This window comes from Rhinolophus ferrumequinum, chromosome 17 (genome assembly GCF_004115265.2).
Source record: "Rhinolophus ferrumequinum isolate MPI-CBG mRhiFer1 chromosome 17, mRhiFer1_v1.p, whole genome shotgun sequence".
NCBI lineage: Eukaryota > Metazoa > Chordata > Mammalia > Chiroptera > Rhinolophidae > Rhinolophus > Rhinolophus ferrumequinum.
The window spans coordinates 4,956,293-4,980,928 of NC_046300.1; the positions used below are offsets into that span (position 1 = coordinate 4,956,293).

At 47.0% G+C, this 24,636-nt stretch overlaps 1 long non-coding RNA gene across 1 annotated transcript in view; it reads left to right on the forward strand.

The window, feature by feature from the left end:
- Positions 1 to 8,675: 8,675 nt before the first annotated feature.
- Positions 8,676 to 24,636, forward strand: part of LOC117036631 (uncharacterized) — a 39,303-nt gene continuing 23,342 nt past the window's right edge. The window contains exon 1 of the long non-coding RNA XR_004425423.1: positions 8,676 to 8,762. This is a non-coding gene — a long non-coding RNA (uncharacterized LOC117036631). The remainder of the gene's footprint in view (positions 8,763 to 24,636) is intronic.

The following is a 24,636-nucleotide window of genomic DNA, read 5'->3' on the forward strand; positions in this document are numbered from 1 at the left end:
ACTCTTGGCATTTGGGGCTGGATAATTCCCGGTTGTGAGGGGCCATCCTGTGCCCTGTAAGATGTTTAGCAGCATCCCTGGCCTGTACCCACTAGACACGAGCAGCAACCCCCTTAGATATGACATCCGAAAATGTCTCCAGACATTGCCAAATATCCCCTGGGGAGCAATACCTCCTGTGCTTGGTTGAGAACCACTGCTCCAGTCCAGAGCTAGTCGATGAAAACATAATACAGGTCACATGCATAATTTTAAATTTTCTAGTACTCGCATAAAAAAAATGTAAAAAGAGGAGTGGCCAGATGGCTCAGTTGTTTAGAGCGCGAGCGAACAAGAGTTGCCAGTTTGATTCCCACATGGGCCAGTGAGCTGCGCCTTCCACAACCAGATCGAGGGCAATGAGCTGCAGCTGAGCTGCCGGAGGGGCAGCCGATGGCTCAGCTGGTTAGAGCACGAGCTCTGAACAACAGGGTTGCCGGTTCGATTCCCGCATGGGATGGTGGGCCGTGCCCCCTGCAACTGAGATTGAAAACGACTATTGGACGTGGAGCTGAGCTGCGCCCTCCACCACTAGATTGAAGGACAATGACTTGGAGCTGAGGGGCCCTGGAGAAACACACTGTTTCCCAATAAAAAACTTTTAAAAAATGTAAAAAGACACAGGCGAAATAAATTTTAAAATATATTTTATTTTACCCAGTATATCTAAAGTATTTTCATTTCTGTATGTAATTAATACAAAAGGTTATTAAAGAGATGTCTTACTTCATCTCATTCTTACTAGGTCTTCAAAATCTGGCGAGCATTTTGTACCCACAGCACATGTCAACTCAGGCAGCGCAATGCGATGCCTCCCGCCACCGCAGCCTGAGTGGTCGTTTCGTGGACTCTGTTCCCAACTCACCAGGACAGTCTGAAACTGGAGCCTCTGTGCAAAGTGTGGTCCCAGTGGGGGCAGCGCTGTCGCCCAGGAACGGTCAGAAACGCGGGGTCAGCCCCTCCCAGACCTGCTGACTCGTTAAAGCTCCAGAAGCCCTGGGCCAGGAAGTCACAGCGCCCAGGAGCCACGCAGCGTCTCGGGGGTGACTGAGTCCATGAAATGAAATCCCAGTTCAGTTAGCAGACATTGTATCTTCCTGCTAACTAACCCGTGAGTCCCAGCTTCCTGACGATGGAATGAGGATTATTAACGCTTTTTGGGGGGGTTGGAGTAGAACTTACTAAGTGCAAGCTTTACCGTGCCCCGTCTCCTCCCTGCCCAGGCTCCCCTGGACTTATAGAGCCTCCCCCCAAGGTTGGGGAGGGGTGAGTGGGAGGCAGTGTCTGCTGCCAGGGACACTGCCACAATTTCAGGGCCCCAATTTTAGGTGGGGGACAAGTGGCCTGAGGGGCTTGGGTCCGGGGTGAGGCCCTCACTCCAAATCAGGAGGTGCGTGTGTACACGACACACACTCATGAGCTGTCGTGGGGGAGTGTGTGTGGTGGGGGCCATAGGGTGGAGGTGGGGGGACAAAGCCCTCTTGGCTCTGTCACCTGTTGGACTTCTGTCCCCAAGGCCAGAACATTATAAAATGGTTATTCAGGAGCTACGCGTTCCCTGTTTTCCTGCCCTCACACCTGTCCTTCCTCAGGAGGGCCACCTTCTACATCTCACCCTGTGTCTGCCCAGGGCCCAGCCCCTGCCCCCGTCCCCCTACCACCAGCCCAGAAAACACGTAAAGCACCTCCGCTCCTCTTCATTTCTAGTTACAACACGTCCGAATTAAAGGTGCTTATCTCACAATCTGAAGGCAGTCTTCACCTGGGGCTCACTTCCTTTCCCTTTCATCAGGCCCCTGGGCCTGCTCCCCGGGCAGGCGGGAGGGGGTAACAGAGAGGTCAGGAGAGGGCTGAAGCCAAAACTGTGATGAGAGGAGGATCCCCACAACTGTCCCACCAGGCAGAGTGGAGTTCAGAGTAAACCACTGAGTACAACCTGCAGGCAGACATCAGCGGGCTGGGGTGAAGGGAACCCCATTCTCCTTGGTTTCCCCTTCCCACAGAACAGCAAGAGGGCTACATTGGGGTTCACGCTGTGGGTCTCTCTAGGGTGACAGTCATATCTATATGACCATATCTATGAGGGTGAATAAAGCCGCAGTGGAGATTTGGAAATATCACCCTATACCAGGTGAGGACTTTAAAAAGAGACCAAAAAAAGGAAAAAGAAAGGGGGAAAAGGACAGGAGGAAGAGAGGAAGGGAGGGATGGAGGGAGGAAAAGCCAGGGCCGCATGAAGTGACCAAAAAATAAAAAAAGGAAAAGAAAAAAACTGAGAAAGAAGCAAGGCAAGAAAAGAGTGGAAAAACAGATGCAGAGAATTAGATTTATTGCATGCTTAGTATGTCGTGGCCATTTTACTGTTATTTCTCCTTTTCCTTTTGGTCTTCTGCCACCTTTTTCTCCTTCATCTCATACCCATTTTGCAGGCAAGGAGAGTGAGGCCCAGAGAGGCCACTTTGACTGAGAGGTCCCTGGGCTGGAGTGCCCCTCGCTAGCTTTGATGATCTTAGGTCACCTAACGCCTCTGGCCCTCAGCTGCCCCATCTGTCAGATGGGTAATTTACAGATAACTTTTCAGAGCCGTCAAGTAATGGACGTAATACACATAGAACCCAGCACTTGTCTTCAAACCCGATTGGTTATTAGCATGATTACTTTTAAGTGAGTTGCTGGAGGTCATAGTGCTAGAGAAGAGCGAGAGTTTCGACTCAGGTCTGCTGAGTCTAGGGCACACACATTTCACCACGCCAGGCTGACTCACTGGCGAGCCAGGCAAGTGGCACCTAAACTGTAAAGCCTCTCTCCCGCAGGCATGCATTTACACACAGGGAGTGGACACTTATTGTTTTTGCCTGCCCGGCAACCATTCCCTTTTATTCTGGAAACAGCATTTATCTCTTTCTCAGTCTGTGAGATATTTTTGTTGAGAAAGAAGAGTTCTTTCAAGTAAGGTCCTCTGGGGTGACAGTCATATTTATGAGGGTGAGTACCATAAAAATGAATCAAAAATATCACCTATGGGCAGAGTTGAGAAATACAGAACAACAGGTCCCTAACACTGTCATCTGGGCATCTGGATACAGCTGTACCTGAAGCCATCCCCTGGGGTTTTTTCCCCTCTCTCGCCGATTTGAATTCAGTTTCTGTCCCTTGCAAGAGTACCTGACTGACTAATACAAGGCTTCTCTGCTTCTAAGGCTCACGTACCTTAAACCATACCAGATTGACTCAACCGTGTAGAGACTAAACAGGAAAAAGGCAAAACAAATAAATCAAAAACTTTCTCTTTCTTGCTTTCTTTCATCTTATAAATATGGTACCTCGGTTAATGGTTGCTAGATGAGTGTAAAAACATGTTCAAGAAAGTCCCTTCTGATTACCACTTATTAATAACCGGGTTACCTACATAAACATCATGATTCTTTGTGTCAATACCAGCCTTGTCCACACGAAAACTGTATCAGTTCCATGAAAATACATCAAGCTCCAATTCTGGTGCCTCTTTGAGAAAACCAGAGTTGGTGAAACCTAATTAGGAACATATATTATTCTATTCATAGTTGAGAATTGTTCTTGCCGTTCAACTCCTCCAAGGTAAGAATCATTCAGCAAATATTTACTGTCCCCTTCTGTGTGCCACTCTCCTAAGTTGTCTTACTCAGGATAATCAAGATAAGTCAAATCATTCCATTTCTTAGATACTTAACATTCCAACAAAAGAAGAAAGCTCTCTCCTCACCCTTCCTGAGGCTGTATGTCTTCCCTCTCTTGCTCGTAGAACATGACCTGGAAGTTCAGGGTCTCGACCTCAGAACTGGCTGTGGTTACCAGAAGCTTCATGAACCCATCTGCTGGGATGTTGAGTCACTGAGTCATAAAGTGGAATGTCTCCCACTGAACATCACACCAGAGCAGCCAGACTTCCAGCTAAGCTGGCTGGTGACCTGGTCACCCCTGAGGGGAGAAGATGGGAGATGTGGGTGGTGGAGAGCCTGCTCCATGCAGAGGTCACCCCATGGTGACCTTACCTGCCCAACCAGTGACTCAGCCCCGATTCTCCCCACTCCTAGTCAGATCTTGCTCATGTGGAATACCTGAGGGGAATACCAGTCTCCTGTATTTAGCGAAAACACATGATGTTGAGCTATTTTTAAAGGTGTGACGTTTCCTTACTTTCAAATGGAGGCAGCGACCCTGCAAAGACAAAAATGGGTCTTATGTTGAGAACTCCTCTCTAATAGAAAAAGTGAAATAAAAATGGAGAGGGCTAAAGAGGTTTCCTCTTTTTTTAAAAAAAATTTTTCATCATAGTAAAATACACATAAAATTTATTTGAACCATCTTTAAATGTACAATTCAATGGCATTAAGTACAGTCACAGTGTTGTGCAACCAGCACCGCCATCCGTTTCTAGACGTTGTTCACCATCCCAAACAGGAACTCTGTACCGATTAAACAAAACTCCCCCTGCCGCTTCCCCCCAGCCCCTGGTAATCTCTATTCTACTTTCAATTGCTATAAATTCATCTGTCCTAGGGACCCCATATAAGTGGAATCAGACAAAATTTGTCTTTTTGTTGGTGGCTTATCGCACTTAACAATGTCTTCAAGATTCCTCTATGTTGTAGTATGTGTCAAAATTTCATTCCCTTTTAAGGTTGAATAATATTCCATTGTGTGTATATGACATATTTTATTTATCCATTCATCTGTTGATAGACATTTGGGTTGTTTCTACCTTTGGCTATTGTGGGTTGTTAAAGACCTTTGTTTTTTTTAGTAATTAAAAAGTCCTCTCTTCTTGGAGTTCACTTGTACATTGGGACTAAGATGACCAGTTTTGACAACCTCCCACAAGTGTTGTGAAGATGGCATTAGATCTTCATAGAGAAGCGCTTTCAAAACTCTAAAATATCCTGTAAAAATGTTCTCTCCTTGTTTACACTATTAGCTTAGCAACTTTTTTGCCAGGGAGATAAAAGAAACCCTAACCCTAGGCTGCTTCCAAATTATCATGCAGTTTGGATGGAAATGGTCCAAATAGGTGAGGTTTTCTGGGGGGTGTTTGTACACAGCTCCCTGTCCTCATTCTCTCCAAAGCAGCGTGCAGTTGTACGGAATGCCTGCTGTGACCAGGGAAGCTTCTGTTGATGACTAATTATTCACCTGTTAGCTGTGGGACATGGGCAATTACTTTGCCTCTTGGTGCCTCGATTTCCTTATCTGCAAAGTGGGGGCCAAAGTTAGAGAACCAACCTCATAGCATTATTGTGAGCACGAAATGTGGTCACGATCGTAGGAGGTTTAGCACAGCTCCTGGCGTATGGCAGGCGTTCGATCAATGTTAGCTGCGTTTATATTATTTATGCACTTCTTATTCCTTCTTTAGGAGTATTTTCGCCCTGACCTTCTCAATTGTTAACACATAATTAAAGATTAAATGGTCTCAGAGTAGTAAAAAGGCATCGATGTCAGAGACCAAGGGTCTCTGCCATTTTAACTGGTGTGTTAAGCAGTTGCCTGGTAATGGTTAAGAACTCCAGTTTAGGAGTCAGATCTGATTTAACTTCGTGGCTGGTTTCAGATTAGCTGGATATTGAGTTCCCTTCTCTGTATAATAGGATAAGACCAACCTCCTAAACTTATAGTGAAGACTAAATGGGTTCATGTCTGCGCAATCTTGCAACTACCGTGTTTCCCTGAAAATAAGACCTAGCTGGGCCATCAGCTCTAATGCATCTTTTGGAGCAAAAATTAACATAAGACCTGGTATTATTATATTATATTATATTATATTATATTATATTATATTATATTATAAATATTATGTTATAAATATTATGTTATATTATATTATAAGACCGAGTCTTATATTATAGTAAAGTAAGACCAGGTCTTAATATTAATTTAAAAAAGACACATCAGAGCTGATGGTCGGGCTCGGCCGTCCTTTGGGGGACACACGGTAGGTGTTCAGCTCCGAGGGCTGTACTGTATTAGCGTCCCCTCTCTTCTGGCACAGTCTAGATGCTCAATATGAGCCGGCCCAAGTGACTTAAACCAAACATTGCTCCACTGAAAGTGATGAAGCCCGCGAATCTTCTGAAAAGAATCATAAGTAACTGCTCCATGGAAAGAAAGATAAGAAAAAAAAAATCCTGAGCGGATTAAAAAGCCAGTTCTGGCAGGCACCTGCTGTCTGTGGGCTTCCATATTTTTCAGGGTTGTTTCTAAGACCCTGGGGCCAGAGGGCTTTGAGCCCTTGATAATCCGGTACCCTAAGGCAGGTGGCCCGGCAGGGCGTCCCCAGGGGAGGATCTTGGACCCGCAGCCCGTTTCCTTGGGCCGCCGCCCCTGAGCCAGTGGTTTCCTAAGTGGGCCGAGCTCCTTGTCACTCTGGGGGCGGGCTGGCCTCACCCAGGCTGCCAGGATGCTATCGTCTCCATGACAACAGAGGTGAACCAGAAGGCGCGGCGAGCGAGTGGTGTCATCCTCGGACACCAAAAGCCCCCGCCCCCGCCCAGCCCCCGGCGGTGGGATTCTTCTGGGAAGGTGGTGACGTCGCCCAGGCAGCGCAGCTCTGTACCGCAGGCGGGCGCCCCGGGGAGGGCAGGCGCAGGGCTCAGTGCTGTCGCCTTCCCGCCACCCCTCCCGGCTTTCCCGGGAGGAGTCCTCAGCTCCTGGGTAGGTCCTCACCGAAAGGCCGAGCGAGAAAATAATGTTTTTACCCAAACCAATTTTTTCCTCTACTTTTCTCAGACTTCCCAGGAGAGTCCGCTCATTCCAACCAGACCACGTTTGGGTCAACGTGAAGGCCCTCGGGCTCCCAGTCGCTCCCCGGGGCCGGCCTAGGTTGCCCGAGATACCTGGTGGCACAAGGGAACCTGGTGTCTGGGTAGGGTGGCAGCGAAGGGCCTCGGGGTGGAAGTGGTCCAGCCAGGGCTGGTCTCCATCGCCCTCTGCTGGGCAAATGACAGAGTTGCCCTAACGTTCCCGCTGGAACCTCCCGGGTACTGGGTGTGGTGGGGGTGGGAGAGTGGGGCGGGGGCTGGAATATTAGAGACCACCCTCCTCGTAAAGCAGACCAGGCAACCGGCTCAGACAGGACAAGGGACCTGTCCGTAATCCCGCAGCTACCCCAGGACCACGTCGAGAGCGGAAGTTGCGTTGCGCAATCTCCATGCTGTTGAGTGAGGTCTTCCCACAGCGGGTTCCTGTAGCAGGTTTGCATTACATGCTCTCACTGTGAGAACTTTGTCCATCACTGCATCACACCACCAGTCCTAACTGGGATCTGGACCCTGACCCTTTCAGGAGGGACGCAAAGTGAAAACGGTTTGCCTAACAGTACTACATTTTTCACTACTTGTCTCTCCTGCGTGCAGTGGAGGTTTCGGAAGACGGCAGGACGTGTGGTGCTGCAACAGTCTGAACGCAGACCAGAGAGTCCACCTGCCATCTTCCAGAGGCAGACCTGAGAGTCCATCTGTCTTCTATTAATGCAGGCATTTAAAGAGATTTGCAAAAATGTAAAACAATGCCGCTCTTCCTGTGAATTATTTTTGTTTTAGAAAATACGACTCCTTTCATAAAATGTGTTAATTTGTATTGTTTATTATTTTAAAGTGAATTAACAATATTTTAAAAGTTGATTCGTTTTATTTCTAATATGGCAAATACTGATAGCTATAATCCACATAAACAAGCTCATCAGGGTCCTCAACAGTCTTTAAGAATGTAAATGGTCCTGAAACCAAAAAACCGTGAGAACAGCTGCTGTATGTAAAGCAGCCATGCCTCGTCACTGTCATATCACTCCCTTTTATTTACTTCTCAGTCCTTTTCACTAAAGGAATTACCTTGTTTTATTTATATATGAGTCAACTGGGGATCTTGTTAAAATGCAAATTTGGGTTCAGTAGATCTGGGGTGGGGCTGAGAGCCTGCGTTTAACAAGACCACACGTGCTACACGTGCTGCCTGGTCCAGGGGCCACACCTTGGGAACCGCTGCTCTAGGCTTGGCTCTGGCCCTTTAAGGTGGTGCTTGCCGGGGACCCCTGAGGTGAAAACAAACCAGATGGTGTTCAGTGTCAGCAGAGAGAAAGTCTTCACGGTGAGAACCAGCACCTCCCTGCTTGGGGCTAAGGACCCCTGGGAAAAATTGAGGTCAGTCATTTGCATATCGGGAGAGGTAAAAAACCAACAGGTGTTGGGGCGTAAGAGGAACTGGAGCTGCCTTTGAAAATATGCATTGAGCTTCAAACAGTAAACAGCGATTGAATTAGTGAGCATTAAATCAGATATGCTAGGGACTACGTTGCTGAAAGGTACTCATAATATAGAATTATGCTTCTTTGGCTGCAGTTCTGCCATCAGCTAGAATCATCCTCAAATCTCAAAACACAGGGTAGAGAGTTGAACAATGGGAATTTTAGTTGTCTTGGGGAAAAAACCTTCACTTGGAAAGGGGGGAGGATTCTAAATATGCCATATAACATTTTTGCATTGGGGTGGAAAATATATTTAAAACCAAATTGCATGTAACTGCTTCTGCTGTCTAATTTGGGGCGGTAGTATAATTCACATCTGTGGAAAAATGAATCTCTATACTGGGTCTTTCCACTTACAGAAGGGAAGAAAGAAGACTGACGTAAAACCTCTGCCAGTTGGGTATACCACCGAGAAGGGGTTACAAACTCAAAAGCTTCCAGAAGCCAGGTGAGTCACAGCAACCCAGAGCCCGGGGGTTCTGGTGAATATGAGCAGCCCAGCCTCGTGAAGGGGCAGCCGTTGTTCCACTCCAGCTGGTCACTGCCCTGTGTGATTGAGGACCCCTTGTTGAATCTTCCCATTTTTTCTGAGAGAAGCCTGAAACCGGGTATTATGTGAAATGTATCTGTTTTTGTAAAATGTCAGGAAGAAAATTAAACAATCAAACAGATTTTTGTGCTGGGCCAAACAGAGCACTGAGATAAACAAGGTAGGACCCAGGTTATGGGGGGCTTTCTTTGGCTGAGCTCAAAGCTAGACAAGTGCGTGAGCAAAGGGAGAGTAGGGTGACGGTAAAGTGCTTTGCCCCATCAAAGGAGATTTCCGTTTTCTTGTGGGCAAAGAGCAGTCCAGAGAGAGGTGAAAGAGGAGCAGAAAATGTGAGGGACAGAAAGGGGAGTAACTGTGGGAGGGGGGCAGGGGTGAGGGGAAGGGAGGACTCTGCCTCTGCCAGGTGAGGGAGTTTGTGGAGGGGTTCAGGCAGGCACTCCAGGAAAGGAGGCTGTGTTGTACCTGCTGCTAGGACTGAGCACACAGAAGCCATCAGCCTCCTGAGGGGAGGTGCAACTGAGATAAAATGGTGGGAGCAGGACTCGCCTTTTGGCTCAGAGAACAGAGTCCCAGGAACCGCCAGAAAAACTTGGACTTGCCTGGGGAGGCAGGCAGGGGCCTTCAGTCACTTTACTGTCTAAGGAGCAGGCAAGACCCCAGCAGGTCCCCTCCATAGGGTGCTGACCCTTTGCAGGATCTCCTCCTGGTACCACTGTTCCCTGTACCTGCCATTTGAGTGAAGTCATTTAGTTTCTCTGGGCCTCAGCTTCCTTTTAAAACGGGTAATAATAACATCGGTGTCACCTCCCTGCAAGGTTCCTACAAGGGGTGAGTGAGGTACTATGAGAAATGCTTTGTGAAAGAAGAGAACCAGATACATGGGAGGTCTCGGTGACAGCTGATATTCCGTTGGTCTGAGGACAATGCTATTTACCTGATTAAAACTGCCTGACAATGACGGAATAGCACTGTCCGCATCATACAGAGAAGAAAACTTGGCAGGCAGTTGGTAAAACGATGTCTGAACGACTCTAAGTATTCTATTCTCAACTGCTATGTGCCGTCTTATTTTAATAATCATTCTTAACGTTATGCTGGCTGTATATTGGAGAATATTGATCTTGTGTGCTTTTCTTCATAATATGTTAGTTTTAGTGAGTAGTACTTACTAAGATTTTTAAATAGTGTTTTGGTCGTTCATTGAAACACAGGTCTAGTGAAAGCCTACTGTGTGCCAGGCTTGGTGTTACATATTAAGAATCCTCCGTGAACAAGAGACAGGAGGTCTATGCCTTCATGGAACTTACAAGGCAACGTAGAGAAAAAGTATTAAACCATTACAGTACCACATGCCAAAGGGAAGGTTTAGTCTGAGAGAGGAAGGGACATTCTTAAGTCTATAGAGTCAAGGGGTGTGAACTGAGGAGAGATGGTGCACGGTGAGTTCGCGGCGGTGAGAATAAAGACCACCAGCAGGAGAGAGAGGGCATTGGGCAAGTGAAAAAAAGCAAGTGAAAGTGATTCTCTGGCCCAGCAGGGAAGGTGGAGGGGCCAGTGGTGAGAAACGATGGTGGGGGGCGGGTCAGGGAGCAGGTCACACGGGGCCTTGTGAGTCATGTTAAGTCACGTACAAACACGGCTCATATATCCATAGACATTTCCATGCATATATGTATACAGGTTTTAATTTTTTAAAAAAACCCAGAATCTTGCCGAATATTGTTCTTTACGCTTTATTGAGCATAATTGACATACAGTACATTATGTGCATTCAAAGTATACAGTCTGATAAGTTTTGACATTCTTATATACCTGGGAAACCACCCCGAGGATGAATGCCATCACCCTTCAAGGTTACTCATGCTGCAAAAGCCCCACCCGCACCGCACCCCTCCCCACCACTGGCGGCCCCCGAGCTGCTTTCTCTTACTATCGGGCAGTTTGCATTTTCTAGAATTTTATCAACTGAATGTATCATGTCGATGAAATCATACAGCGTGTACACTTTTATCTAGCTTCTTTTACTCTGCATAATTATTGTGAGATTCTTCCTTGTTGCCTATAACAATGGTTCCTTTCCATCGCTGAGTCATATCCTGCACTGTTTGGAAATCTGCTTTTTTTTTTTTTCACTTAATATATCAAGATAGCTGGGCTTGAGGTCAGATTGCCGGAGTTCAACTCTCAGTCATGCTGCTTACAAATGGATGACCTCGGGCAAGAAGCTTCAACATGCTACCAGTTTCCCCAGACCTCAGCAGTCATATCTGCTAAAATGGGACCGTAGCGATCCCTGCTTGGGAGGCATGCTGCAGTGTGGACGAGATGTGTGTGTGCCTGTACTTAGCATTGCTCAATGAAAGTCATCGGGAATAGTATTGCTATTATTACTGTCACCGTGTATACTTGGCACATTGTAAGACAACATAGAACACTGATGTGACACTGAAGCTCTGCAGCAGGGAGCAAAGACCAACTTCCCTGTCTGGTGACACATCAGGTTTCAAGGTGGTCAAAGCAGTTTCCTCCATCTCGCTGCTCCTCAGATTCTCTTCCTCGATCGAGCACAGTGGCACCCAGAAGTGGGGTTCGGGCTGGGAAAGAGCTGAAAGAATCTCTATGGGCAAGAGGAAAGGGAAGCTGGGTTACCTGAAATCGATTTGGTCTCACAGTCACATCTCGTCCTTCCAACCCCAGAGACCCACGCCTTCCTCGATTGCTTGCTCAAATAACAGATTAAATCATTTCTAACTCGCAATGACTCTGTGATGTTTAACAAGAAGTTCCTCCAAGGCTTACCTGCAAAGGACGTGTCTACCCTGTGTCCTGACCACTGTGATATAAATTCTGCAAAATATTATCTGCTTTGATGCTATCCTCCCAGTGCTCCATTTCATCCTCTTCCAGAGCAAGGAGAGCCACGTCTTCTGATAGAAATACACCTAAAAGCTCCAGCGTTGGAGTCAGCTGAGCTCTGGGTTCAAATCCCAGACCCATCCCATATGAGCTCTTGAACTTGAGCCGGCTCTGTTAACTCGTCTGGGCCTCATCTTTTAAATGGGGATAAAAATCATCCCTAAGTTCATGGTGTGTCGTGAGGACTAAAAGAGAAAGGACAAGAGGCAGACCAGAGGTGTGCATAGCCCTGAGCGCAGTACCCGGCAGCAGGAAAAGGCCACATACAGGAAGTAACAGGGTCCCCATAGACCTCTGTGTGTGTGTGTTGTAAGTAAACACTGTAAGTCTCCTGCTTTTTCTCCCTCTTTAAATCACACCTTGTGCAGATGTCTGCCCCTCTTAGGCATCTCGCCAGCTGGACATGAAGCCCCATGAGGAACGGTCAGAAGGAACTGAAGGGAAGCCAGGAACAAAGTGGGCCATGGAAATGGTCTTCAGGAAAGGCATATTTAAGTAGCTCTGTTCCACCCCAGAGGACTCGGGCCGTGGGTAGTGTTACCAGGAGGCAGATGAGGAACTACTGCCAACAGAGACGTCTGCAGACGGAAGTGGACGCCTCGAGGTTTGTCAGCCGCCCCTTGTGGGCGTGTGCAACTGAGGTTCAATGAGCAGATGTCAAAGACGCAGGTCCAGGTGATTGCTGACATAGGAGGTCGGACCAGCTGATTAACTTTCAGATGGATGAAGGGCAGGTGGATAGACTCCGGAGGCCGTGGGCCAGGCTGAGGGTCTCCCACACGCTTGCAGCTACAACAGTACTTCCTCTCTTATGTTTTATATAGTTGGGTTCCTGAAGATTGGCAAAAAGATTTTGCTACTTAGAACCAAAGTGGTTTTTTGTTGTTGCTTTTTTGTTTAAGTCACTGTCCTGGATGACCTTTTGAGCCTCTTTGAACTTTGAGGCTCTAAGTTGGTGACTCAGAATCGCCTGTGACGCTGACACGTACACAGTTTGTCAGAACTCTTTTGGTTCCAAGTGTCAAACCTCCACTCAGCTTGGCTAAAGCAAGACAGGCAGTCGGTCGCGTGAGAACGTTGCCGGGCTGTTGAGATAATTCACAGAATTGAAAAACAGCTGTGCCACCCATGGCCTCAGGGCTCGGTGCTGCTCCCAAGCTCCCTCTGTTCCTGTGCCCCTCAGCTCTGCGTCGTCTCTCAGTACACCCGCCTGCTGGCCTCTGGAGAACATGGAAGACAGCAGCCTCCACTGTGGCAAAGAGACGACTTCTGGCTCCCACCATCTGCACACGGACCCAGGCCAGGCTTATAATCGGCCTCCTTTGAATACATAACCCACCCCTTCACCATGGGGCAGCACCATGACTGTCAGGCCTGGGTTTCACACTCCCTGTCCCAGAATACAGAAGGCTCGCAGGGGAAACGAAAAGCAAAGAGCAGTGGCTGCTTCCAGCTTGGGAGTCCTTAAGAAAATGTGTACAGAAAACGTCAACAGAAACCTTTGACCACCCCCCACCCAGGAGTTCCCATGAAAAGAGTTCCTATTGAGTAGTGATTTGAGGTCAAACACATTACATGCATTGTTCTTTTTAAATTGACGTAACAATGATCTGAGGTGGACTTTTTTTTTTTTTAATCATTTTGCACACGAGAAACCAAGGCGCAAAGATGCTAAATTAATTTTCCCAAGACTCACAGCTAGAGATAAGAGAGCTGGGACTGGCACCGGCCATCTGAGTGGGCCTGCCTGCACTTTGAGATGTCCTTCCCTCTGACGATGCAGGAGACAGGGAAGTGGGTAAAGGGGTTTGGGCACAAATGGAACAGGTTCCTCAAACACAGATGGTGAGACCAGGCGCATGCCCTGAGGCTGGTGAAAAGAGCACTGGACAGGGAGACGGAGACCTGAGTTCGAGGCCTAGCTCTGCCTCTGCCCCTGATTAGATGTCCATTAGAAGAGTCTTAAAAAAAAAAACCCTCATAGACACAGACAACAGTTTAGTGGTTACCAGAAGGGAAGGGAGGTGCAGGGACAACAAAGAAGGTAAGGGGGGTCAAATATATGGTGATGGAAGGAAACTAGACTTTGGGTGGTGAACACATAATAGAGTGTACAGGTGTTATACTACAAAGTGGCACACCTGAAATTTAAATAGTGTTAGTATCCGCTATTAGCCCAATACATTTAATTTTTAAAAATGCAGTTCCGGCTGTGTCATTCTGCTGCTTACAATGTTTCTGCAGCCTCCCGATCTCTCACCACGGGCAGGAGCTCCAGCACGTCTGCCTCTCTCTGTAGCTGCTGTGTACCTCTGTTCCCCCCAAGACACTGACAGTCTGACAGGTTTCAGGCTTTTTTGCAAATGCTGCCCCTGTGTTTGTAGTAGCTCTTCTCTTTCTCCATTTGGGGACAGCACCTACTTTTCCTTCCCGTTGCGGCTTTGATGCATCACCTCTTGCGTGAAGGTCTCCCTGATTGCCTCTGATAAACACCCTCAATCACGCTTATTCCTCCTTCAGAGCACCTCTCAGTGAAAAGGAATGATCTTATGTTGACTATAAGCTCCTGAGGGGGCAGGGGCCCCTGCTGCCAAGTTCACCTGTATCCACAAACCTAGCGTGATGCTGGGTACCTAGGGAGAGCCCAGTAAGTGTTTATCAAAAGGCTCAGTGAAAGCCTGCGCGCCCACTCGGGGCCGCCTCCTCCCCGTCGGAGATGTCAGATTGTGTAGGTGTCAAATTCTGTGACTTCCAGAGCACCTGGGTAAAGAGGGAGTTGTGTCAGTGGGTGGAATTTAGTTACATCTCAGAGGGTTTTGCATTTTATTTGAAGCCTGTGAAAGAAAAGGCTAGCTGGGGCCATCTGGTCTGGTAGCAGGTGGAGTCAAAAATGAAGAGGAGAAGTTCACTGGAAAAGCAGCCCTGCCTGTGAAAACACTCTCCCTCCCCAAAGAAGGCTGTTACTTGGTTCCTCTCTCCGGCTCTGACATATGCTTCCATCCCTCGCTCCTAAGTGTGGTTGATATTCGGAGTCTGCTGCCACTGCTGCCACATGAGGGGAGCTGTTGTGAGAACTGCCAATGGCTTCTCTGAGGGAAATCAGAGCAGGAAGAATCCAGTGTTGCCTGCAGGCCTGGGCCCTTGCATGTGATGTCACTGGCTCAGTCTGGACCCTGGGGGCTGAGAGCAAGGCAGCGGCTCCAGCTGTGTTGCAGAGAGACAGGCTCTTTGGAGGCTTTGCTGTCACAAAGAACCTAGGTCTGTGGTGTGTGAGTGTTTGCCTGGGCTCACCTGTGCATCAGACTCTGGCGTGAGCTGTGCTTGCATTCCTCCCTGTACCCTGCACTAGCCATGCACCCTTGGGCAAGATGCTGAACCTCTTTGGGTTCTGCCACTTAGAGACAGTTTCAGGTCGCAGCTAACCCTGGTCACATTAGAGAGTTGGCTTTGAAGTTCTATGTATAGCATCTCTTTTTTTGCTAGAAGATGCTGTGATCCTGGGCATCGCAATGCCAAAACCAATTCTGCCTGAATTGCAAAGTAAGTCTCATTTGCACAGGCCCTTGTGTTCCCATATGATATTGACCTCGGTGAGTAACTTCACAGGCTGAGTTCTTAAGAAGCAAAGAACGTTGTTCATGGATCACTCGCTGTGCCAAACACATCCTAACCCTAATAAGCATTTGGCTTTCGTGGCAATTCTGAGATGTAGTGTCGTATGCAAGATAGTGAACCTCCAATGATGCCCACATCCTACTCCCTGGAACCGGGGAATGTGTTAAGTTATGTGGCAGACAGGAACTAAGGTTGCAATGAAAGTATGGTCACTAATCAGTTGACCTTGAGCTGCAAGATGATTCTGGCGTATCCCACTATGATCACAAGGGTCCTTAGACGTGAGTGTGAGACAGGAGTTTGGAGTGACGCAATTGCTGGATTTAAAGGTGGAAAGGAGCCGTGAACCAAGGAATGCACGTGGCCTCTAGAAGCAAGAAATAATTCTCCCCTAGAGCCCCTAGAAGGAACACAGCGCTGTAGACACCTTGATTTTATCCCGGTGAGACTAATTTTGGATTTCTGACCTCTAAAACCAGAAGGTAATAAGTTTGTGTGTGTGTGTGTGTGTGTGTGTGTGTGTGTGTGGCGGCGGTGGGGGGTGAGGGTTACTGAGGTATAATTGGCATATAACAGAGTGAGTTTCAGGTGTTCAGTATGACTCCTATTTGTGTACTCTGCAAAATGATCCACATAATAAGTCTAGTTACTGTCATCACCATATAAAATTACCAAATTTTATTTTCATGTGTGATGAGAATATTTAAGATTTACTCTCTTGGCAACTTTCAAATATGCAATGCAGTTTTGTTAACCACAATCACCACGGTACGCTCCACCTCCAGGACTGGAAGTTTGTACCTCTTGATGCCCTTCACCAATTTTGCCCAACCCTCAACCGCCCTCCCCTCTGGCAACCACCTTTCTGTTCTCTGTGTCTATGAGTTTTATGTTGGTTTTTAGATTCCACATATAAGTGAAACCACAAGGTATTTGTCTTTCTCTGTCTGACTTATTTCATTTCGCATAATGCCCTCAAGGCCCATCCATGTTGTTGCAAGTGACAAGATGTCATTCTTTTTATGGCTAAGTAATATTCCATTGTATATATCTAGACCACATCTTTTTTATTGATGGACACTTAGGTTGTTTCCATTTCTTGGCTATTGTAAATAATGTTTCAATGAACATAAATGTGCATATGTCTTTTGTGTTACTCCACTAAATTTGTGGTAATTTGTTGCAGCAGCAATAGGAAACTAATATAGGTAGGCATTACAAACCAAATTTACTGAGGAGGACACAGTCGTACAAAATTTCAGTGACTTGCCCAAGCTATCATTTATTTTATTTTTTTTTAATTTTATTTTTTTTAAAGATTTTTATTAAAAATATAGCTCACATACAATATTATATTAGTTTCAGGTGTACACCATAGTTAGTCAACATTTATATACCTGAAGAAGTGATCACCATGATAAGTCCAGCAACCATCTGACACTGTGCCACGCTATCACGATATTATTGACTATATTCCCCATGCTGTACATTACATCCCATGACTTATTTGTTTTATCCCTGGAAATTTAGACCTCTTAGCCCCCTTCATATTCCCCCCTTTTAAAAATTTTTAATTACAGTTGACATTAAATATTATTTTATATTTCAGATGTACAGCATAGTGGTTAGACATTTATATAATTTAAGACTTGAACCCCCACCCCCCGACTAGTCTAGTACCCACCTGGCACTATACATAGTTATCACCATATCATTGACTATATTCCCTATGCTTTACATCCCATGACTATTTTGTAACTACCAATTTGTACTTCTTCATCTCTTCATGTTTTCACCCTGCCCCCCAACTCCCCTCCCATCCATCACCCCAACAAATCTAGTACCCATCTGACACCTACATATTTATTACAATATTATTGACTATATCCCTTATGCTATAGCTTTCATCCCCATAACTACTTTGTAACAACCAATCTGTACTTCTTAATTCCTTCCCCTTTTTTCACCCATACCCCCAACCCCCCTCCCATCTGGCAACCATCAAAATGTTCTCTGTATCTATGAGTCTGTTTCTGTTTTGTTTGTTCATTCATTTTGTTCTTTAGATTCCACATATAAGTGAAATCACATTGCATCTGTCTTTCTCTGTCTGACACTTCACTCGGCACAATACCCTCCAGGTCCATCCATGCTGCTGCAGAAGGCAAGAGCCCATTCCCTTCCATGGCCAAGCAATATTCCATTGTATATACGTACCACCTCCTCTTTATCCATTCATCCATCGACAGACACCCAGGCTGCCTCCACATCTTGGCCATTGTAAACAATGCTGCAGTGATTGTTGCCACCAACAATCTTCAGAAGATTGTTCGGAAGTTGGTTGCAATGAAACCAACTTGATATTGCAACTTGATCAAGTTGGTTGCAATGAAACCATTCGATATGGTTGCATACTTTCATTGCAACCAACAAGGCCGGTGTTGGGCTGGGGTCCCTTGCTCCTCTGGGGGGAGCCTCCATGGCTGAGATATCCCTCCTGATTTTCAACCAGCACACAGGTTTGAGGCCAGCTCGTTTAACGTCTGCATCCCTCACTTACCAGTCTCGATGTGGCTTCTTCTTTTTATCCTTAGTTATAAAACTGTGTTCAGCCAGATTTTAGGTGGTTCTCCACGTTGATTGTTCTATAATTTAGTTGTAATTTTAATGTGTTCATGGAAAGAAGCAGGCACAGTGTTTATCTACGCTGCCATCTTGGATCTCTTCTGAACAAATTTCCTCCTTCCCCTAAAACATAAGAAGCTGATGAAACCACATATTTCCAAAGAAAGATGTTATTGCTTGAATCTGGGTCACTGAAATTATCAATTGAATTTGTTCAGTTAATCAAAAAAGCAGCAGAGCACTTTTATCTTGAATGAAAATGCCATCAGAGTCCTGGGTGCTTTCTTAGCAAAAGCAGCAACCGAGGTGGGAGCAAGACAGTCTCTGCCGTTGCCCAGTCTCCCCAGCCCTCGGCGCCGCTGCCCAGCAATGGGTGAGTGGAGGGGGTGGCTGGGTGAAGGTGCTACTCCCAGCTCCCAAACTGTCATTTATTTTAGTGACAGCTGCTTAAATGGCTAAGTCAGAATTTGAACTTGAGTATATTTGGCTTTAAGGCCCATGCCGTTAACCACTGCACTATATCGTTTGAGTGCCAGGTGCATGATGCCACCATGGGCTGTGCAGGTCACAAAGAAGCAAAGAAACTAGTGCCAGCCTAGGGAATTTGTGAGCCTGTAGAAGGTCAAACAACCCATCAGTATTAATAATTACCTTCTGTTGGAATGACTGAGTGCCAGGCATGTCACATATGTAATCTTTGCACTATTACTCTCATTGTGAAAAGGAAGGATGTTACCACTTGTCATGGGCTGAATTTTGTCCACCCCCCTCCACACACATCAAATTTAGATGGTGAAATCCAAACCCCTAGTACCTCAGACGGTACCTGTATTTGAAGATGGGGACTTTAAAGAGGTAATTTAATGTAAAATGAGGTCATAGAGGTGGGGCCTAGTTCAATCTGACTGAGTCCTTATGAGAAGAGGAGATCGGGACGCAAACACACACAGGGACACCTGTGAAGATACAGAGAAGACAGTCATCTGCAAACCAAGGAGCGAGGCCTCAGAAGAAACCAAGCCGACCGGCATCTTCATCTTGGACTTCCAGCCTCCAGCACTGTGAAGAAATAATAATAATTTGTTGCTTAGGCCACACAGTGTGTGGTGTTTTGTTATGGTAGCCATAACAAACTAATACACCATCTATTAGTGAATGGACTAACTATTAGCCAAACTACACACACCCTAACTAGAAGAGCTGTTTACTTTGGGTTTGATGAATTCTAAGCTGGCACAGAGGAATTCAGGAGTGACTTCTCTACTCTTGTCAACCCATTTCTAGCTACTTGCGTAAGTGCAAGGCCTTGGGTCTCAACGCATTAGGAGCCCAATGGGATCTCCCTTTCTGTCACCTGAATCTTTTCTTTCCTTCTCTCCATTGTCCATGCTCCCTTAGTACCTTCACTCTCATTACTCTCTTCCTTCCACCCAGGGTCTGGCCTCTTTTTTCATTTAATCTCTAGTGTGGCTTCTCTGTCTAGTTCTATTGACTGATGGGGCCTGGATCTTAAAGGCAACATGGGGAGGAGATAGGAATTCTGTACAGTAGGCTGGCCTTAGAGTGAATTATCTAGAAAGGAATCTGACTTTTCACACCACAAAGATAAATCTTCTCTGGAAAATCTCTTATACCTCCCATCTCCTTCTCTGCTAAAGTTTCTATTCTATTAGTTGAATGTACCAGTTCAGATGTGTATCAGTGAGGAAAGGCTAGGCTGTGCTGCAGTAACAAACAGCCCCTACATCTCATTGGTTTGACACAACTAAGTTTATTTCTCACTCACGCCGTGTGTGATGTTAGCTGCAGGAGTCTCTGTTAGTCCCTGGGGAACCCAAGTTGATGGAGGCTCCATCCGTGTTTCCTTGATGGAGGGAAAGAGTGTGTGGAAAATGACACTGGCACAAACTAGCTTTTGCCTGTAAGTGACACATAGCAGTTCTACTCACATTTCACTGGCTGAAGCAAGCCAAATACTTGTACCTTGTGTCAAAGAAGGTAGAGAAGTACAACCCTATCATATGCCCAGAAAAAGAGAAGGCAAATAATTGCAAACAGCCCTGGTCACCACCATGGGGGTACTTTTGGCTGTGTATAGCAAAACATCTGACTAGACGTGGCCAAAACAATGAGGAGATTTATTATCGTACATAACAAGGGGCCTAAATATCAGAGTTGCAGGCTTGGTTCATTCATTGGCTGAGTGCCAGCATCCAACACCCAGGTACCTTCTGTTTTCTGCCCTGCCAGCTTTGCTTTGCTGCCCTAACCTCACAGGATGGCTCTCTCGGTCTGAAGATGGTTGCTTTCTCTGGGGAACAGCATACAGATGACAACACTCAGAGATAGAAAAGGAAATCTGTCTGTCTCATATCCCGTTTTTAAAACAATGAAAACCTTCCCAGAGGCTCCCCCGCCCCCAGCAGATTTCTCCCATCTCATTGGCCAGAACTGTGTCATGTCCTCTTGTGCAACTGCCTGCTTGGCAGGAGGATTGGGACTGCCAGGACTGGCTTAAATGAAACAAGATTTATTCCCTAGGATTGCCTACGGGCCAGTTCTTCTGCCCCCAAAATAAAGGACATGGTCACTTAGAGTGAACCAAACTGGGGTTCTGTTTCTAAGATAGAAGGGGTATGGAATCACAGTTGGGTAGAAAACTAACCGTGTCTGCCGACCCCGGCTCCAGGAAGGGAGAGGTCAGTGTGGGGAGGTGAGAGGTGAAACCATTTTGCCTTAGACATCTGATCTTACTGAACCTTCACATTGAGCTTGTAAGGTAGGTTTTCTAGTGCTGTTTCACAGATAAGAAATGAGGCATTAGATACACAGAGGTTTGCCTGACTCCAAAGTCCTGCTTCTTATGCTTGGCCTGGCTGTTTAGCCATCAAGTACAATTACAGAGTAGAATGCCAGAATTCATTTTTTTTTTTAAAGATTTTATTGGGGAGGGGGAACAGGACTTTATTGGGGAACAGTGTGTACTTCCAGGACTTTTTTCCAAGTCAAGTTGTTGTCCTTTCAATCTTAGTTGTGGAGGGTGCCGTTCAGCTTCAAGTTGTTGTCCTTTCAGTCTTAGTTGTGGAGGGCGCAGCTCAGCTCCAGGTCCAGTTGCCGTTGCTAGTTGCAGGGGGCGCAGCCCACCATCCTTTGCGGGAGTTGAACCGGCAACCTTGTGGTTGAGAGGACGCGCTCCAACCAACTGAGCCATCCAGGAGGCAGCTCAGCTCAAGGTGCCGTGTTCAATCTTAGTTGCAGGGGGCAGAGCCCACCATCCCTTGAGCGACTCGAGGAATTAAACTGGCCACCTTGTGGTTGAGAGCCCACTGGCCCATGTGGGAATCGAACCTCGGCAGCCTTTGGAGTTAGGAGCACGGAGCTCCAACGGCCTGAGCCACCGGGCCGGCCCCAGAATTCATTTTTTTACAAGGCCTTTGGGAAAAGCAGAGGAGGTAAAGGTAAACCCCGGCTTTCGGTTCATCAGCCATCAGCCCTGGTACAAATAGGATTTCCGTGATCGCACTGAATTCCCTTACTGACGTCAACCCGAGATCCCTTTTTAACTAGGGGCAGTGCCTGCTTTGGGCAAGGCAAAAAGAGCAGGTGTGTTCATCGGCAACTTTATCCATGACTAAATTTACCGAGGAAAGGAATGTGGCCCAGTTGTCTTTGAGGCACCTCTCCATGGTTCCAGGACAGAGGCAAAAATCTATTGTTACCCTCCACCCACCAACTTTTTGATTAGCCTCGTCTCGATATAAGAAACATTGGCATTGATTTAAAATTCAGCCATTCCCCCAGCCTTTGCAGATAGACACGTAGTTATGTCCTAAGAACCCAAATCTAAGAATCCAGTTGGTGGGGGAGAGAGATGGGGCAAGCAGCTCTTTGGGGTCTGGGGGGGAGAGCTGTGAAGTGCCATGTGACATGACCTCCACATTGGACCCGCAGCCCTCCCTGAGTGGCTTGCTACCAGGCTCCAGGCTGGCCACTCGACTTCAGACCTCTGGCCACATCATAAAGAAGCCTGGTCCTGACCTCACCTGACAGGTGGCACGACCCTTTTTGGCGGCCTGCTAAGGGCCAGGCACTGAGTGAAGCACTTGCTTATATCATCACACATATTCTTACTCCAACCCTCAGAGGTGGGTGGCTTTCCTAGAGATGAGTAAATAGCTCAAGGAAGCTAAATGCCCTGTCCGAAGTGGGATGTTATCTCAGGTCTGGTTGCAAACTTAATGCTCCTAAACTGCTATAGCCTATTTCCTCTGTCCACCTGAAGATCTTGATTTCATTTTAAAATCCGATGAAAAGTCTACAAGGTGGATATGGACATGGCTTTCCCATATCGGTCCAGAGAAGCTACAGAAACCTTGTCCCACGTCACACAGCTAGTAAGTGGTGGAATCAGAATCTGAACCCAGGTCCAAATGACCCCACAACATGGATGGAGTTCCCTCCATCCATGAACTGCCTCCCGCTCTACATGAGCTGCTGATCCTAGCATGCCCCCTTCTCAAGTGACCTCTCCCCCAGATAACAGCTTCTTGATAATAAGGAATTGCCACATTTAAAAAAGAAAATCACACACACAAAGGTTTGTGTTTGACATGACTAGCCCATTTTGAGATATATCCGTGTATAATTTCCCCCCTCTTTGAAACAGCTCCAGGTATTCTGAAGGAGTCTTCTGCTGTTAAAAATGCACCATCCATTCTCCCAAGGTCCCTTCAGGTCAGCATATTTAAAACAAGAAGACTTGAACTTGTCACTTGGCTCTCACTTTGTGTGAATCATAACAGGACTCTATGTGGGGGCACAGCCTAGTTCTAGGAACCCGTAATAGAAGCTGGGTTTGTCACCTTCACGGGTGCATCTCAAATCTACTGGGTGCTCGTTTGGGGCCTATATTATGGTGCAACCTTGACCCAGGGGGAACTGAGCACTTCGGCTACAGGCCACCTCAGCTGACAGACGCCTGAGTCATACACACTTTGTGACCAGACCCCAGGCAGAGGGCAAAGAGCAGAGAAGACTCTTCCGAGGGATAGCCTCTCCCCACTTCAAGATACTACTAAATCAGGGATAATAAAATAATGGCGACGGTAATAGCTAACATTCATTGAACATTTTGCTCTGATGAGTCTCACTGGTGTTGCTATTGTTACTCCATTACTTAATTACTACAACTTGCTGGGTCTCAGTTTGCCTCATCTGTAAAATGAAGTCCATAATAGCGTCTGCTCCATAGAGCTGTCAGGAGGATTAAACAGAGTCGTGTGTGTAAACCATTTACTAGCTTAGTCGTTGCTCAGAGTGATGGCTTTGTCATTGGAGGTGAGTAACTATTAGACGTGAAATCCTGGGAAACAGCCATTTCCATGCTTTCAAGAAGAGCTGGACTTCTGGGGCCAACTGTTCTCTGCCTGTACCCCATAAGCGTCTAAAAGGATCTGCGCTTCCCATTAGGGGGGATGCAGAAGGAAAGACACAGAATGAAATGATCTCTACAAACGAACTATGATTTCTTGCCCAAGAACCAGAAAATGGTGCTGGGTGTCTTGCTTGGCAGACTTTAGCTCGGTGGGGGTTTGCGAGGTGGAGGTAGGATGGTGGAGGACACAGGAGGGAGGGAGGGATCTATTTTCCAGTTTTCACTTCTGCCTGGGATTTGGTGCCGAACACCTCTCACCAGTAGGATCGAAGGGATTGCACACCTGACATGGCTGGACAGCAGGGAGGGTGGGGAAATCAATCAAAGAGTTTGCTCCTACAAGCGCTGGGCTGGAGAGGAAAGGAGGACAGAAAGGTTTGCTGGGAGGTAGTACTTGGAATAGGGTGAGAAATAGCTGCAAAATGCATCTTCAACCAGGAATGTCCATGGCCTGGTTTCCTTAAGAGTTGAATTTGTCTATGGATCTGATTCTCTTTCAGGACAAACCCAGTCATACCACTCTGTGCATAGGGCCCCTTTCCCTTCTCATCCATTTCCTTCCCACTGCCATCTACTGAAGTCTGACCTTGCTCCTGACACTGGGCCACACACCAGAGGATTTGGGGTAATGCACGCCACCTAATGTCTGCCCCCGGGAGTGTCCAGTCTAGTGGGAGAGAGAAACACGAATGGACAATCATTGTAATTGCAATAGATGCTAAGAAGGCAAGGCTGGAGCCAATAAGGGTAAAAGAGAGCACCATATTTGGCCAGGGTTCAGGGACAATCTCTCTGAGGAAGTGATATTTGAACCGAGGCCTGAAGGGTGAGCAGCAATTAGCCAGGCAGAGTGGCTGGTGAGGACGTGGGTGGTGGGAATGTGGGTGGGGAAGCTTCGCGTTTTCGAGAAACAAGGAAATGGCCAGTGTGGCTGGAGCTCAGAACGCAAAGGGGAAAGTGACATGACATGGAGCTGGTGAGGGGAAGGAGCCAGGGCTGGCCTACTTTTCTCTCACTTTGCACACTCCTAATGTTTAGCTGTGGTGTGTCCGGTTCCTAGAGGGGACAGAGCTGGCCTGCCCTACGTGTCGTGCGGCCACAGGTCTGCAGGCCAGCGGGGCATTCCTCTGGGTCCGGCTGAGGCCTCCTCCCTGTGTGTTGTAGTGCCCCTGGCTGTCTGGC